General features: G+C 43.9%; 1 protein-coding gene across 3 annotated transcripts in view; it reads right to left on the reverse strand.

Annotated features, from left to right (window-relative positions):
* Positions 1-10,654, reverse strand: part of LOC119597013 — a 27,115-nt gene extending 16,461 nt beyond the window's left edge. For 2 of the 3 annotated variants that reach the window (XM_037946441.1, XM_037946440.1), the window contains exon 1: positions 10,175-10,651. The gene's annotated coding sequence lies outside the window, so the exon portion shown is untranslated. Of the gene's footprint in view, positions 1-10,174 lie in introns of all 3 variants that reach the window. The other variant, XM_037946442.1, reaches the window with a different exon arrangement.
* Between the last annotated feature and the right edge of the window lie 1,831 nt (positions 10,655-12,485).

Consider the following 12,485-nt stretch of genomic DNA (forward strand, 5'->3'; position numbering starts at 1 on the left):
CTATCTCCCCTCCTTCCCTTCTTCTCTCCTCCTCTTTCTCTCCTTCTCCCCCCTTTCTTTCCCTCCTTCCCTCCCTCTCAACCTTCCTTCCCTCCCTCCCTCCGTTCTTCTTCCTCTCTCAATACCTTCTTTATTTCTCTCTCCTTTCTTCCCTTCCCTCCATCGTTCCTCCCTCCTTCCACTCTGACTCATTCCATCCTTCCCCTCCCTCCCTCCTTCTCTCCCTCCCCTCCCCTCCCCTCCCTTCCCCTCCCTTTCCCTCCCTCCCCTCCCTTCCCTCGCCTCCCCTCCCCTCCCCTCCCCTCCCCTCCCTTCCCTCCCTCCCTCCCTCCCTCCCTCCCCTCCTACCCTTCCCCCCTCCCCTCCTTCCCTCCCCTCCCCCCCAGCGCCTATATTTAAGAGAGACACTAAGACCCTCGGCATTACGCCACATAACGGAGCCAACATAGTCAACATAGCTATATATGTGCGTGTGTGCGACTCCTCGGGTTATGCAGACTGGCGACCCACATGGGGTTGTATGCTGTGTGTTATGGTGGCAGGTTTTTTTTTTCTCTCTCTCTCTCTCTCTCTTTCTTTTTCTTTCTCCTTTTCTTTTTCTTTCTTTTGTTTTGTTTTGTTTTGTTTTCTTTTCTTTTTTTTCTTTCTGTCTTTTCTTTCTTACTTTCTTTCTTTCGTCGATGTTCTCGTTGTTCTTGTTCTTGTTCATTTATGTGGGTTTGTGTTTGTATTTGTTTATTATTGTTATTATCATCATCATCACCATCCTCCTCCTCCTCATCATCATCACCATCATCATCATCATCATCATCATTATCATCATCATCATCATCATCATCATCATCATCACCATCATCATCATCATCATGACTATTCACTATCACTAAGTCGTGCTCACTATCAGCTTCACTAAATCCTACTCACTCTCACCGTCATCAGCTTGCTCTTACCGTTACTACTCATATTCATTAAGTTCATTTTTTCTCTCACCTTCACTAAGTTATCACTCTCATCTTTACTTGGCCCTCCTTATTTTTAATTTCACTTTCCTCACTTTCACCCTCACTAAGTCGTCCTCACTTTCACCTTCACCAAGTTCTTTTTTCTCGTTCATCTTCACTAGTTCCTCCTCACTTTCAGTAAGCCTAATCATTTTCTTTATTTTCAGCAAATCATATTCATATTATCGCAAACGTTCGTACGTTATATCACCTTCATTATTTTTACTCATCTGTCACTTTCATTTATATCTCCGTCTTGAACGTCACTTTCGCCTGCATATCTTCGCTCACTTTCTTTGTCACGTTCGCCAGGTGTCTCTTGTCGTCGTGTTGTCAGCTTGTCAACGTAACCCTGTATTATGTTGTCACTGCCAACAGCTGTTTATCGTTATCATTTCCCACCGTTGTCGGTCATCTTCGTTATCATCAGTCATCATCATTTCATCACCATCAATCTCTCATTGTTCTCACTCCTTATCGACATTTTCATCTTCTTTTTTTATCATAATTCATCATCAGTCATCGTGATCAATATTCATCATCACCATCATCTCCACGACCGACATTATTCTTCACTACATGTCATCACCAGCCCTTCCCCCTCCCCACCCCCCTCTTTCCCACCCCTGCCTCCCCTCCCCTTCTCCTCTCCCCCTCCTGCTCTTCCACCATTTCTTCCCTCCTCCTCTTCCCCCTCTCCCTCCTCCCTCCCCTTCCCCTTCCCCCTGCATATCCTCATCCTGTTCCTCCTCTTCCCTTTCCTTCCTTTCATCTCCTCCCCTTCCTTCTACTCATCCTTTTTTTCTCTTCCCCTCCCCTTCCTTCCTCCCCTCTCCTTCCCCCTCACCTCCTCTTCCCCTTCCCTCCCCTCCCCTCCCCTCCTCTTCTCCCCCCTCTCCCCCCCCCCTCGCATCACCCTCGATGTCATCCAAGACAGAGCGTGGCAACCTGTCCGCGTGTTTTGGCGCCGTTTTTTCGCGTTGCCAAGCCGGTTTGCCGGGCTGCGTGAAAAGCAACGCGGTGGAATGCTCCCACGGGGAAGTTGGGGGTGGGTGGGAAAGGGGGAGGGGGGAGGGTGAAGGGAAGTGGGGGTGAAGGGGGGGGTGAGGTGGAGGGAAGTGGGGGGTGAAGGGGGGGTGAGGTGGAGGAGGGGTAAGGAGTACGGGGAGGAGGGGGAGACACATACGCATGGATACGTGTAAATGCACATTCACGGACTCAGTCGTCATGCGAATACAGATTTACGAATGTGCATGCAGACGCACACACGCACGCATACACGCACACGCACACGCACTAGGAAAATTATTACGAGATACGAAAAATAAAAGAGAGAAACGAAAGAAAAGTCGTAAAAGAGGTTGATAGAGAGAGTGATTTTTTTTTAAAGAAACGAGGCCGACGCGGACGGAAAAGTAGCGCGGTCGACTTCCTGGTCTCCCGTTTGCAAGATGGGAGGAAGGAGGAAGGAGAGATAAGAAGGAAGGAGGGAGGGAAGGAGGAGAGATAAGAAGGAAGGAGAGGAGGAAGGAGGGAGAGGGAGGGAAGGAAAGAAGGAGGAAGGAGAGATAAGAAGGAAGGAGGAGAGATAAGAGGGAAGGAAAGAAGGAGGGAAGAGAGATAAGAAGGAAGGAGGAGAGATAAGAAGGAAGGAGAGGAGGAAGGAGGGAGAGGGTGGGAAGGAAAGAAGGAGGGGAGAGAGATAAGAAGGAAGGAGGGAGGAGAGGGAAGAAGGAAGAAATAAAAGGGAGGGAAGAAAGATAAGAAGTAAGGAAAGGAAGGAGGAAAAGGGAGGAAGGAGGGAAGAAAGGAGGGAGGGAAATGAGGGAAATCACGAGAGGCTGGGAGCATCATCATCATCATCATCTCGGCATCATCTCAGCATCATCTTCTCAGTATCATCATCTCATCATCATCATCTCGGCATCATCATCTCAGCATCATCTCAGCATCATCTTCTCAGTATCATCTCAGCATCATCTCGGCATCATCATCTCGGGGGTTGTCCTTGGGCGTGCGGGTCCCGTGGGTTCGGAATTGCGTGGAGAGTGGAAGGGAGGGGGAGGGGGAGGGGAAGGGAGAGGGGAGGGGAGGGGACTGGGAGGAAGGGGGAGGGGAGGATGAGGGAGAGAGGTGGAGTGGAGGAGAAGGGGGAGGAAAAGGAGGGAGGGTGTTACTAGAGGAGAGGGAGGGGGAGAGAGGATGAGGGAGATGTAGAGAGGGAGAGAGGAGAGAGGAAGAAAGGGAGGTAGTGAGAATGAAAGTGAGAGTGAGGATGATCGGAATGAATGAGAGAGAGGGAGAGAGAATGAAAGAAAATTACGACATGTATTTCCTGTTCTTCATAGCGTATTTTTTTCCGTTCTCCTCAAGATATATTATCGTTGCTGTTATTCGCTTGAACAATTTTTTTTTTATACTATGTTTAATCACAAGACTTAATTGTGAAGTTATTTGGTAATAAATCATACGACCTTTTACAGTATATTATTAATAACCTGGTTATGAAGTTGTAAACTAATGGATTGTGTTTATGTTACCATATGCTGTACGTGTAACATGCATATTTGGGGTCGCAAATTGACTTTTAAAAACACCAAATATAATTATATTCGTTATAAATTGATTGTTCTCTCTCTCTCTCTCTCTCTCTCTCTCTCTCTCTCTCTCTCTCTCTCTCTCTCTCTCTCTCTCTCTCTCTCTCTCTCTCTCTCTCTCTCCCCCCCCCTTAGTTTCAGTTTTTATGGCTACTAATTCAGGATCTGTTTGCATGTACTGAAGCCCGTATTATTTCAGTGTAGATTTGTCGAAGCGCTGTCAGTTTAAATTCAGTTTCAGTGTATCGTGGGTAATGATATGTCAGTGTATATTCGCTGCTCTAAATTCGAAATCAGTGTATCAGTTTATGTTTATCCATCTGTCCACCGCGGATCGTTTTTAAACTATTGATTTTTTAAATGATGCAACCGTGGATGAAAGAATGAAAGAAAGGAAAGAGCAAGGGAGAAAGAGATGAAATAACAAAGAAGGAAGGAAGGAGGGAGAGGGAGAGAGAGAAGGAGAGAGAGAAGGAGAGAGAGAAGGAGAGAGAGAGGGAGAGAGAGAGAGAGAGAGAGAGAGAGAGAGAGAGAGAGAGAGAGAGAGAGAGAGAGAGAGAGAGAGAGAGAGAGAGGGAGAGAGAGAGAGAGAGAGAGAGAGAGAGAGAGAGAGAGAGAGAGAGAGAGAGAGAGAGAGAAGGAGAGAGAAAAGAGAGACAAAGAGAGGAAGAAAGAGAACGAGGGAGAAAGAGAAAGAGAAGAGAACAAAGAAGAATGAAAGCAAGAAATAAGTTAAAAGGAAAATAAGAAAAAAAGGAAAATATATAAGAATTAAAAGATATATGATCATGTGGGGATAGCGCACGTCATTCCTTGCAATGTTCAACCTCGGCGCACGGGATTGTCCGCTACTTATTATGATTGCAATAACTCTGCTTCCTTCTCCACCTTTTACGAACTTCCTTGAAGATGCTGGCAACCTTAGTTCTTTGCCACGCGAGGGATGGTGATGATAATCATAAAAGTGAAATATAAGGCCAAGTGTTATTGTTTTTGGAAAAAGGTTGTACACTCGCGTTTTTTTTTTTTTTTTTTTTTTTTTTTTTTTTTTGTCTTCTTTTCTTTTCTCTCTCCTCTCTCTCTCTCTCTCTCTCTCTCTCTCTCTCTCTCTCTCTCTCTCTCTCTCTCTCTCTCTCTCTCTCTCTCTCTCTCTCTCTCTCTCTGTGTGTGTGTGTGTGTGTGTGTGTGTGTGTGTGTGTGTGTGTGTGTGTGTGTGTGTGTGTGTGGTGTGTGTGTGTGTGTGTGTGTGCGTGTATGTGTCTTTGTGTATCAAGGATCTTATACAGTGCTTTTGTCTGTTATCAATTTTCCTTATTTTTTCTACTTGATAATCTTTCATCTGCCTCATTTCTTGTTTATCAGTTACTGACTTTCTATCATTTCAGCTTATCTTACTTGTTCACATTCCGATAACGATTTGCCCCAATTTAAACTGCCTCTTATCTCTCTCTTTTTTTTTTTTATCAGTTCCCGACTTTCTATTATTTCAGTTTTATCCTATATATTTTACTTGTCCACGTTCAGCGTTCTCCACGTTCAGCGTTGCCAATGCTTTGAATGAAACCCCAGGTCTCGACTCTTGTATTCGGAACACTTGACCCGTATTCTTATTGGCGTTTGTTTCGGATAGAAGATTCGAAACGGGCGGATTGATAGATTATAGATTGAAAGAATATCTAGTAGATGATAGATTGAAAGAATATGGAGTAGATAATAGATTGAAAGTATATGGAGTAGATAATATATTGAGAGAACTTGGAGTAGATAATAGATTGGAAGAATATCGAGTAGTTAGAGTAGATAAAGAGAATAAATGAAGAATGAAAGAATAAATAGCAGATGCAGAATAAATGAAGTAGATGCTAGATAATCTAAAAGATTTATATTAATTTAAGTCCTTGATACAGAGAAACACATAAAAAAAAGAAAAAGAGAGAGAGAAAAAAAAAACATTAAAAAGGAAAAGAAAAACGCGAGTGTAGAACCTTTTTCCAAAAACAATAACACTTGGCCTTATATTTCACTTTTATGATTATCATCACCATCCCTCGCGTGGCAAAGAACTAAGGTTGCCAGCATCTTCAAGGAAGTTGCAAGGAGCTTGGAAAAGGAGGAGAAGAAGTTATTGTGATGTTAATAGCAGTGGACAGTCTCGTGGGGTCAAAAAAAAAAAAAAAGCGAGAGAGATTACGTGGGGTCAAAAAAAGTGGGGGTGTTACGTGGGGTCAAAAAAAGTGAGAGAGATTACGTGGGGTCAAAAAAAAGCGAGATTAAGGTCGTTTGGCATCTTCAAGGAAGTAAGGTGTGGAAGTACAATTAATTGTTGTAGTTGTTGTTGTTATAGATGTTGTTAATAGTTGTTGTAGTTGTAGCTGTATTTGTAGTGTTATAGATATTGTTATTAGTTGTTGTAGTTGTTGCTGTAGTGTTGTGTTGGTATAGATATAGTAGTGGTAGTAGTAGTAGTGGTAGTAGTAGTATTGGTAGTGGTGGTGGTATTGGTAGAAATAGTAGTAGTGAAAGTAGTCAGAGACAGGCCCCATCCCCCCCCCCCCCTACTTTACCCTTTTCCACCCCTTCTCCGGCACCGTAATACTAAAGATGTATTATCCCTTACCCCCCCCTCCCAACCCCTTTCCTAATCCCCTCCCTCCTCCCCATACATCCCACCCACCCTCCTTCCCTCCTCTCCCTCCCTCCCTCCCTCCCTCCCTCCCTCCCTCCCTCCTTCCCTCCTCCCCATACATCCCCCTCCCTCCCCCTCCTTCCCTCCTCCCCATACATCCCCCCCCCCTTTCCCCCCCGAGGTCACCTTACTTGCAGCGTCTTGGCTCCCAGCCGGCACGCTCCGCTGGGCCCCCGACGCCGGAAGCGGTAGCACGGTGCTCAGCCTGCGAAAGACGGCGGCGGGCTTCTCTCGCCGCGGGTCTTAATTGGGTCCTTTTTTTTCGTTCTTCCGTTTGTGTATTTATTATTGTTTATTGTTTTGGTTCTTTCTTTATTTATTTATTGTTTATTTTTCATTCTTTATATGGTATTTATTAATATTTATTATTTTGTTCTCTTTATTTATTTTTATTTATTTTGACACTTGTAGAAGGGTCGGTTCGCGGGTCTTCTTTGTTTTCGCTTTCGTTTGAGAGGGAGAGGGAGAGAGGGAGAGGGAAGAGGGGAGGGAGGGAGAGAGGGAAGGGGGGGGGGAGAAGGAGAAAAGGAGGGGAGAGTAAGAGGTAGAGGTGGATGGGTTGGGTGGGGGTGAGAGGGGGAGAGGGAGAGGGAAGGGGGGGGAGAAGGAGAAAAGGAGGGGAGAGTAAGAGGTAGAGGTGGATGGGTTGGGTGGGGGTGAGAGGGGGAGAGGGAGAGGGAAAAGGGAAGAGATGAATGGGTTGAGTGGGGGGGGGGTGAGAGGGGGAGGGAGAGGGAGAGGGAAGCAGATGAAGAATTAGTAGAGGGAAGGGGAGGGGGGGGGTAGGTGAGGAGAAGAGGGATGGAAGATGGGAGGGGGAGGGGAGGAGGTGAGATGAAGGAGGGAGGGAAGGGGGGGAGGGGGTAGGAGTTGAGATGAAGGAGAGAGGGAGGGAGGAGGGGGAAGGAGGAGCATTTGAGATGAAGGAGGGGGGGAGGGGGGAGGGGGGGAGGGGACATCCCCGCCCAAGGTCATCGTAGTCGTCATAGTCGTCTTGCCTTTCTTGGTGAGCGAATGACGGCGAGATGCTGCCGAGTGCTTGTTTGTGTGTTTGTTTGTTTTTTTGTTTGTTTGATTATGTGGTTTGTCTGTTTGCGTTTGTGTTTGTTTTTGTTTATGTGTTTGTGTTTGTTTGCGTGTGCGTTTGTGCTTGTTTGCGTATGTGTGTTTGTATTTGTTTGCGTGTGCGTTTGTTTGTTTCTTTCTCTGTGCGTTTGTTTGTTTGTGTGTGTTTGTTCGCTTGTTTGTTTGTTTATCCATCCCATTCGCGTTGTTTTTGTTCCTCGTGTTTTGTTGTTAGTCTTTCTGTATGTGTGATGTTGCTGCGTTGTATTTGTTGTTGTTGTTGTTGTAGTTTAGTGTTGTATTTCTTAGTGTAGATAGATGAATAGATCAGACAGACAGACAGATGGATAGATAAATGTAGATATACGTTTTATAGGGAGAGAGAAAATTAATATCGTTAGACTTTTAGACGAATTAAACAAACATAGTCACAAGCACTGCCACAAAAGCAGTTACAAATTCAGTCACAAGCACGGTGACTGACCGGCACAAAGAAGCACAAGCACTGTCGCAATCAGTCACAAGCACTGCCACAAACACAATCACAATCATTGCCATAAACACAGTAAATCGTAAATACAATCACTGTTACAAACACAATCACTGTCACGAACACAGTCACTGTCACAAACACAATCACAAGCACCATCACAGTCACAAGCACTGCCACAAACACAATCACAGGCACCATCAGTCACAAACACAATCACAAGATCTGTCACAGTCACAAGAACGTTTTTAAAAGCACAGTCAGAATCAAAGTCACAATCCCCCTCACAGTCTTCTATTAAATCTTCGCTCCTTCTCTTGAATTCCTTATATATTGCTTTTTTCTTTCTTTCTTTCCTTCCTTCTTTTGCAGCCAGCATGAATGAGCAACTCTCCGAATTCTTGCAGCGTTGCATAGGTGGCATTGGATGTCGGTCCTCAGGTGAAATTCCCACGTTTTTTTTTTTTTTTTTTTTTTTTTTTTTTTTTTTTTTTTTGGGGGGGGTATTGTTGTTTTTATAGTTATTGATGTTTTTATTATTTTCTTCTTGTTCTTGTTCTTGTTTTGTTATTTTTATATTTATATTGTTATTTCATTATTGTTGTTATTTCATTGTTGTTATTTCATTATTGTTGTTATCATCATCATCATCATCATCATCATCATCATCATCATCATCATCATCATCATCATCACCACCATCATCATCACTGCTATTTTTATCTATTATCGCTATTATTATTACTATTATCATTTCTGATTTCTTTTTCATATTATCTTTCCATTGTTATTAGTGTTGGTATTATTATTTTATTTACGACACTTTCCCCGTATTACATCCAACTTATCAGCAGATCTCTTTAATTAATATTACAATTATCACGTTGAGTATATGCAAATGAACAGAAAGTCCGCGTTGACACTTTTTTTCTTCTTCTTCTTCTTCTTCTTCTTCTTCTTCTTCTTCTTCTTCTTCTTCTTCTTCTTTTTCTTTTTCTTTTTCTTCTTCTTCTTCTTCTTCTTCTTCTTCTTCTTCGAAGCCATTATATACGGTTTATGTAAAAAAAAAAAAAAAAAAAATCTTTATATAAACGAGGTGTATTGAGTACAAGGATATTATATATTCATTTCTTAAGAGGAGAGTGAGAGTGAGAAGGAGGGAGGGAGAGAGAAAAAAAGAAAGAAAGAAGAAAGAGGGAGCGAGAGAGAGAGAGAGAGAGAGAGAGAGAGAGAGAGAGAGAGAGAGAGAGAGAGAGAGAGAGAGAGAGAGATTAACAGAGAAACACAGCATGGCAAAATCGTAGCCGGGATCTCTCTCTCTCTCTCACTCTCACTCTCACTCTCACTCTCACTCTCACCTTTACTCTAACCTTTACCCTCACCCTCACCCTCACTCTCACCCTCACCCTCACCCTCACCCTCACCCTCACCCTCACTCTCACTCTCACTCTCACTCTCACTCTCACTCTCACTCTCACTCTCACTCTCACTCTCACTCTCACTCTCACTCTCACTCTCACTCTCACTCTCCCCAAACCTTCGCTCGCCACGCACGACTTCTCGCGCGAATCGTGTTTTGAACCAGTTTTCATGATTGAGTTCAAAGAGAGACCGACGGCGCTAGCTCAGTCGAATCCCTCTTTGTTTGTTTGTTTGTTTCTTTCTTCCTATTATTATTATTATTATCATCAATCATCATCATCATCATCATCATCATCATCATCATCATCATCATCATTATTATCATTCGTCACTATCGTCATCATCATCGTCGTCACTATCGTCATCATCATCATCATCATCATCATCATCATCATCATCATCATCTTTATTACCGTTATTATTATATATTTTTAATGTCTAATGTCTCGCTCTTACTTAAATGCAGTGAAATTCACTGATAACGATCACGCGGAAAGTCATTGGCATATTAATGTATATTTCGTCGAGGAAAAAATTTGCCGAGTTCATTTAGAAACTTGCTTTTGATCACGTATTTGGCTGTGAGATTAAAGTTGTTCCTGTTTCAAACGCTGAACTTAGTAAAGCTAATAAATGCGAGGTGGGTGATAGCGTTATCTTTGTAGGTATTTGAAAGGGTGAACTTTAGAACGATGAACTTTCATTAAAAAAAATATATATGCTGATGTTAATTTCGTAGGCTTTGAGATAATAATACTTCATTAATAAAATAAATAAATAAATAAACGATAACGTTATTTTCGTAGCATTTAAAACGGACAAATTATTTAAAGGAAAAAAAAACGTACACAAATTACACAAGAGTAATAACCAATGTACAGTAATTTCCCTCAGAAAAATGGTGGACACTCACCTCGTCGGAGCTGCGTTGCCGAAGAGGATGGTTTTGCTGGGTCTCGAAACGTGTAGAGTCTGCTGGTGGGAGATCGAGACACGTGGAGTGGTACGATTGGAGAGGTTCAGTGCGGTTCATAAAGGGTTCAGTGTGGTTCGTGAGTGTTCAGTTACTGTCCGTGGGTGTTAAGGACTGGCCATGGGTGTTCTGTACTGGCCATGGGTGTTCAGTACAGCCCACCAACTTCGTTAACCGCAAAAAACACAAAACTTCCTAAATAAGAAATAATAATAAAAAAAACAAAAACGAAAAGGCGATGCAGTGCAATAATGCAGTGCAGCGTGGCGGTGTGTGCGGGAGAGAGGTGAGGGTGGGGGGTGGTGGTGGTGGTGTTTCTAGTGCCTCTTCACCACGACGTGTGTCAGGGGACTAACTGGCTCGCGTGCAGTGCCGTCACCTCGGAGACTTCAATGCCACGCCCACAGGTTCCCCTCCACGCCCTCTCCCCCCCCCCCTCCCTCCCTCCCTCCTCTACCTCTACCACCGTGACTCGCTACAACACGCACGTACACACACACACGCACGCACACGGTCGTACTTTCCCTTGTGTTTATGGCCGGAGAACCTGTTGTGGGAGGTTCGTGTGGTGGGTTAGCTTGGGAGGTGTGGGATTGGGGGTGGGGGGGATGCTGGGGGGGGTTTGCGGGGGGGGGGTGGGTTCGGTTTTGGTTTATGGGGTTCGGTTTTGTTTTGGTATGTGGGGTTTACTTTTGGTCTGTGGGGTTCAGTTTTTGGTTTATGAGGTTCACTTTCGGTTTATGGGGTTTAGCTTGGTTCACGGGGTTGTTTTGGTCCACGAATTCATTTTTGGTTTATTTGGGTTCGGTGTTGGTCATGGGGTTAAGTTCTGTTGTTCTGGATTGTTCATGGGGTTCATTACTGTTCATACCATATTATGTTTGGGTTCATTACTGTTCACTAATGTTCCTGGGGTTCAAGGTTGTTCATTGGTTTCATTACTATTCATGGGGATCAATATACTGTTCATGAAGTTCAATACTGTTCAGAAAGTTTATTCCTGTCCACGGGACTCTGTGCTTTTTGTGATTCGTGGGGTTTAATACTGCTCATGGGTGTTCACTATTACTAATGGGTGTTCAGCATTGCTCATGGGTGCCCAGTACTGATAATGGATGTTCAGTATTAGCAATGGGTGTTCAGTATTACTGGTGGGTGTTCAGTATTGCTCATGGGTGTTCAGTATTACTAGTGGGTGTTCATTATTGATCATGGAGGCTCAGTATTACCAATGGGTAATCAGTATTGCTCATGGGGTTCTACACTGTTCATAGACGTTCAGTACTGCCAATGGGGTTCAATACTACCCATGGGTGTTCACATATGTCCATGTTTTCAACACATCTCATGGGTTTTAATACTGTTCATAGTTCTAATGCTGTTCACAGAGTAGAAAATCGTGCTTCATTTATTTATTTTCTTGTTTCTGTATTTGTTCAATTTCTTTAGAATCACATTTCGGGAAGGAGGATGAGGTGAACGTTGAACATTGGGAAATGAGGATTTAGCTGTGGGGAAAAAATGGTGGATTTATCGCAGGGAAGGAAGTGGATGTGGTGTTGGGAAGAAAGTGGTATGGTGCAGGGAAGAAAGTGGGTTTGGTTTTGGGAAGAAAGTGGTATGGTGTTGGGTAGAAAGTGAAAATGGTTTGGTACTGGGAAGAAAGTGGGTATGGTGCGGGGTAGAAAGTGGTATGGTGTTGGGTAGAAAAGGTATGGTACTGGGAAGAAAGTGGGTATGGTGCGAGGAAGAAAGTGGGTATAGTGCAGGGAAGAAACTATTATGATGCGGGGGAAAATGGGTTATATTGCGGGGAAGAAAGTGATATGGTGCTAGGGGAAAAAGTGAAAATGGTGCAAGGGGGAAAAAATAATGGTACTGGGAAGAAAGTGGGTATAGTGCCGGGAAGAAAGTGTTATGGTGCTGGCAAGAAAGTGGGTATGGTGTTGGGAAGAAAGTGGTTATGGTGCGGGGAAGAAAGTGTTATAGTGCGGGGAAGAAAATGGATGTGGTGCTGGGAAGAAAGTGGGTATGGTGCGGGGAAGAAAGTGTTATGGTGCGGGGAAGAAAGTGGATGTGGTGCTGGGAAGAAAGTGGGTATGGTGCGGGGAAGAAAGTGTTATGGTGCGGGGAAGAAAGTGGATGTGGTGCTGGGAAGAAAGTGGATATGGTGCGGGGAAGAAAATGTTATGGTGCTAGGAAGAAAGTGGTATAGTGCTGGGAAGAAAGTATAATGGTGTTGGGGGGGGGT

The sequence above is a fragment of the Penaeus monodon genome, chromosome 38 (assembly GCF_015228065.2).
Source record: "Penaeus monodon isolate SGIC_2016 chromosome 38, NSTDA_Pmon_1, whole genome shotgun sequence".
Taxonomy (NCBI): domain Eukaryota; kingdom Metazoa; phylum Arthropoda; class Malacostraca; order Decapoda; family Penaeidae; genus Penaeus; species Penaeus monodon.